Genomic DNA, 5,652 nt, shown 5'->3' on the forward strand with positions numbered 1-5,652 from the left:
CATGAAAAAACTGTATCTGCACACACGAAGCCGGTGTGTATAGCCTAAACACTTATTGAACATGGCGAAGTCATGGAATTATTCATGGCTCATACAGTCAATAGTTACATACAGTTACATACAGTTAATAGTCAAATACATGCACTGCGTCCAAGACTAGCGTTAGACTCTTCAAACGGAATCGGTCTTCGACCTTTGCGACACCGTCCGAAGGCGTATAGTGCAAGGACGACGCCTTTCGCATGTAACGTCATCAACAGCCGCGGAACTTTATGATATTCTCTTCTTTCCACAGTACATAATCTATCTTAGCTCGTGAGTACGGGCAGTGTTCACTGATTCGAAAACCCGTTGAGAACGCCCTGGTAACGACGGTCGTGTTAATGGCTTACCGACACGTGTACGAAGCAGGCCACGGGCTAGTTCTCCATTGGGTTCCAATTCATTGTGCTGCCGTGGGGAATGAGCAGGCTGAGAGCGCCGCGGAAGTAGCTCTTTCGTCTTCTGGCAGACGGACGAGTATTGCACTGCTGAGGGGAAACTGTTGTTCCATTCTACGACAATTAATGGCAACCCTGGCTACCCGCCAACGTCAACTTGCATTCTTTCCACGTCTATGCTTGCAACAGTGGATCCGACGATCGCTTTCAGGATGCCACGAAGTACCTCTCGTCAGCCCCCTGCATTAATTCATCGTTTGCGGCTCAACAGGGCTTTTACAGTTCAGTGTTGCAATGGCAGGATAAATTTTTGCGCTTTAGTGACCCATCAAGAAAACAAAAAGAGAGTGCACTCTTCAAAATGAACTTCACCGCATAGCACCTAGCCAACCATCATCTCGAACGATATCGTTATCTGCCCCAATTTGTTGAAAACGGGAGGCGTACGGCTTTTGTGTGACAATTAGGAAGAGCACAAGTGTCACAAAAAAGACGTACTACGCCTCCCGTTTTCAACAAATCGGGGCGGATAGCGATATCATTCGAGATGACCGTAGGCTAGGAGCGCGGTACGTGGTGAAGTTCATTTCTAAGAGTGTGGTTTATGAATATGAAACCAATAGGCTCTCCTTAGCAGTCGGTATCCTAGTGGCCAGTATTTGTCATTGTGCCAAATTAATTAATTAAATTTTGTTCCTTTCTTCGATGAGACTAATTACCTAAATTTGAGTATATATATTGGTTGAAGGGTTTCCAGCAACCCATGCATTGAGCGGATTTTTTAAAATGTTTTTATTTTTTAAGGGTGGTTCCTCCAGGCACTTTGCAATTTTCCAATCAACACCTCCGCCGTCAAGACATAATTAATTATATAAAAGTTATTAGCTAGCTTTTACACCCTTAGAACAGAACTTCGTCGCATAAGACGAATACGGAATGACATTCTCCTTGCACTGTAAGAAAAATTTCTGTAATTTTACTGTAAAAGCGTCTGCTAACCCTGTTGCCAGCATATGTCCGTAACGTATATGTAGGGTTCTGCGTTTTCGGTTTTTATTTTCGGGCGGATCCGGCTTATGTTTTTCGATGTTTATTGACGTTCACGAAATCGGCGTTTTTCGGTGTTTTTCCTGGCGTGTGCACTGTTTATCCGACAGTTATCGGCGAACAGAAATCCCAATGTAATTTCCGCACGACGCTCTTTCAACATGGCGTTGTTCACTGCGGTGGAGTTCTACGGCTAACGAAAAAGTAAATGTACATTTTACCCTGCGTATGTTTTCGGTGTTTTTCGATTAAAACCGAACACGAGGAACCCCATCTATATCCTGCACAATATCCGATTGGAGTGCACGTTGCACAGTTCCGGACACTGGGCTTCCGCCGTTTAACATCTTTTTCATGTAAGTGTCATTCTTTTCGCTTATGCACTCATGAAAAAAAAAAATGGTGGGGCAGTTACACCTTTTAAGAAGTAATAATTGTCGCATATGTTATGCCTAAAAGGTTGCAAAGTTTTACCTGCAACCTACGAATGATAGTGTTACCGGTGAGCGAAAGGGGCGTACGCATTTTTGTAGCAATTTGGATATATGATAATTGCTTTTACCGCTCTTTTACATCCTTCATCAGACGCTATGTTGACCAAGGTGGTAACTATAGAAGTTGTCACCTTTTCACACCCTTTTTTCTTGGAGTATGGGAGCTGTGCAGTGAGCACCCCAGACCAATTTTTTGCAATAACTACACTCTAAAAACAGAATTTCACAGCATAGCACGCTGTGCGCCAACCATTGCCACGAATGATAGAGTTATCACTTCTGACGAGGAGAGAGAGGGGCGTACGCCTTTTTGTGGCAATTTGGCTATATGGTAATTGCCACAAAAAGGCGTACACCTCCCTCTCTCCTCGAATCACAAGCAATAACCCTATCATTCGCGGCAATGGTTGGCGCACAGCGTGGTATGCGGTGAAGTTCTGTATTTAGAGTGCGTTTATTGTCACAAAAAGGCGAACACCCCGCTCTTTCCACAAATCAGAAGAGACAATGGCAACAACGTTTGGCCTTCAACGTGTCGCATGTTGAACTTCTGTTCCGCTCACGCAAGAAACCTTCTTGTCTTTCTGCAGTAGGCGGGTCTTGCTCAACGACCCCTTTAACACTTTGCTCTCCCCGAAGAACTCATGCACCCTCTACGCATCTCCGCCCTTCATCCTCTATCCTCCATCCGTTTCGTATGTTCATGTATTTATTTATTTATTTATTGCTATAGTCGTGACGACGACCCCTTCTGTGTGGCAAACAACGGCGAGCCGATCCTGCCATTACCCCTCCCCCCCCCCCTGTTTCAAGGGTGTAAAAGAAAGCTAATCATTCTTGCTTAGTTCGTTAACTAGGCTCAATGAACCAAAAAAGCTGGTCGCTAGGATATACGACGTCACCTGGTTTCGTCCGCGGAGAGCCTCTCTCTTCTTCTAATCTTGATGCACAATAACAACAACAACAACAATAAATGATGACGGTGAAATGGGGTGTTTCACCGCAGTGGTGCGGTACCCTACCCCATTGCGCGTCGAACATTATGTGAAGATGATGAAGGAAGGATGGAAATACAAGATAGAACTAAAGCGTCTGGAGCAATCCACTGGACGACAGGAAGTCCAATGAACAGGTGAAGAACCCGACGATGGAGTACAGGATCTTCAGAGGGGCCAATGAGTGGACGCTAGCTGGGCGCGTATACTGAAACCCTGCTGAAGATGGTGTTCTACGTCACTGAGCTGTTGACGGTAACGCGTATCCTGGATGTTTCACAAGGTAGCTTGGGGCGCTGCAGCGGCAGACGGGTTGCACAACTTTCGGTCGTGCACGTCGTCTCGATGGGTCTGACAAGCTGTCGCTCTCATTTAACGCTTCCGCCTCTGGCTACCGGAAACGTGTAATTTCTGTCCCAAGGGCGGCTTTTTATGACCAGACAAGATATCTCCATTCATGTACGATTAATCGCTAAAAAAAAGCACAGCTTTGAAAGAGGATCCACTCTATATGCACAGGTGGCACTCCATCAAGAGTTCATGCATCGCGTACGCATTGACGCCGTCCTTTCTTTGTGCCAGAGTCTTGTCACAGTTCGTAGTTGATTTGAGAGTTTAACATTCCGGAGCTCCTGTTACTGCTCGCTTTAGTCGTCATCATCGTCATCATCTATTGTTGTTGTTGTCCCTTCACGAAGATTCCTATTGAGAAAGCTTCCGTAAACAAACAAGAAGCCCGCTGCGTTTGTTTATTGACAATAACCTGGGGTGTCGGGTTATTCCTGTGGGTTATTCCTGAAGCTTAGCATTGCATTTGTTGCTTTGCATTTCTTGCTATGCAGAGTACTTTGTTCATTAATTTGTCATTGTCTTCGTTTGTTTGTTTCCTCGTGCTGGAACGCGCTGTCGCATCCATGCGTCTCCTCAATCTATTTTTATTTCTTCGTCCTCTGTGTTATTATTCCTGAAGATACATGAGCCGCTACAGGTACTTTGCGTCTACATGCATTTCTGACAGTCCGAAGGGTACGAGGTACGAGAAAAGAGAGCTGCTCATTCTTGACGGTTGCCGGACCGAAGCGCGCGTGATCTTGCTTATCTGCAGGTCGAGAAGTCTGGCTGAAGCAACACGAAGTTATAGCTTGTTCGCTGTTTCTCTTGTTCTTTTTTGCCTGCTGGTACCGCAAAGCAACTGTGGCCGTGCGCAGTGTGTCTACAAAAGTGGACAGACGGATAGTGGGAAGCAAAGGCATAAGTGCGAGGCCTGGGCCGACTTCACGCACAATTGTGTCGCCACATCTCTGGATAGTCTGCGTGTGAACAAAAGAAAGCCCACAGACGGGATAGCCGGTAGCGAGACTCGAGCCCGCTGTCACCAGGTCCTTAAGAGTGCCGTATAAAGTGAGGTGCAATCTCATAACATGTGTTCGTTCAATTGCGTAATCCCTCAGGACTCTGATGCTATACAATTGTTGTCCCAGTGACACTCGTAGCTTTATCGAAAATACGAATGCATGATTGTTGGCGACACTGTGCTGAAGGAGACACCAACTTCGCTGTGTCCGTCAAGCACGGCGGCAAAACTCCATTGCAAGCGCACAACACTGGTTGTAGTACAGCTGGACACATGAGTACCAGTGTTGCTCGCTAAGATGAGGGTTGCCACACAGCAGTCGTCACTTTGATAGATTTTGTCATAATTTCAAATTTCACGTATATGCGCTATATGTTACGAAGTATTTATAAACAATAACCTCTTAAGCGACACCAACCATGTATGCTGTTCTTGCTTGTTTCTTTACCTTTTAACATAACTGAGGCACTCCAAATGCTACAAATAACACGTCCTCATCTGCATCATTCGTGTTACCGTGCTTGTTACTTTCCTGCTGCTTGTGTAATAGTTTTGGGCTTCAACCTCCGTTATGTAGTACATTGAGCCCTTTGACTTATTACTAGAGCCCGGATTCCTAGGCAAGCTAGTGCCTTATTTTATTTACTTGTGGTTCCAATAGTGCCTTCTCAATACAGGAGCATGAATTGGGCGCTGGGGAACCTCGCGCATCGTTTTGATAGCGCCTATCAATGCCTACTCCGGCGTTAGTCCCTATTTTGGCGCAGGTGCATAAAACTCCGATTCAGCATCGAAAAACGCCTATAATTGCCATTGAGGAGTGGCGATACTCCATTGTGCACGCGAAATTGACATCGCTCACCTCGCGCATGCCATTTTAAAACAATCGATATCGCTTCACAGAAGAGAGTATCTCAAAGGTACTGGAATGTAAGTTGGAAATTGAAACTCGGTTACTCGCTACAGCCGCTTACTCGTACTCTCTCTCTCTGTTTTCCAGAATTGTGTTGCTGTTGCGTGGGTCGCTATATTATAAAATATTGGCACGTTTCGTAACGGTTTTGTCGAAATAGAGAACCCTCAGCCCTTATTGCGTGTGCGCTTACATCTAGAGGAGCTTTTTAGTTTCCATCTGTTTCATTTTTGTTTGTTTGTTTTTATTTTTTGTACATCGAATTTCAGAGACCGTAAAATGCTGGGGAGGGGACGTGACGTACGAAGGTAGGAACAATACCTACAGTTTGGCAACCTGGGGCATGCTGCCTTCCTTTCGTGCAGTCAGTGCCAGCAAGTCACACGAACGAAACTGACGCCCCGTCCAG

Source organism: Ornithodoros turicata, chromosome 1, assembly GCF_037126465.1.
Source record: "Ornithodoros turicata isolate Travis chromosome 1, ASM3712646v1, whole genome shotgun sequence".
In the NCBI taxonomy this organism is placed as follows: domain Eukaryota; kingdom Metazoa; phylum Arthropoda; class Arachnida; order Ixodida; family Argasidae; genus Ornithodoros; species Ornithodoros turicata.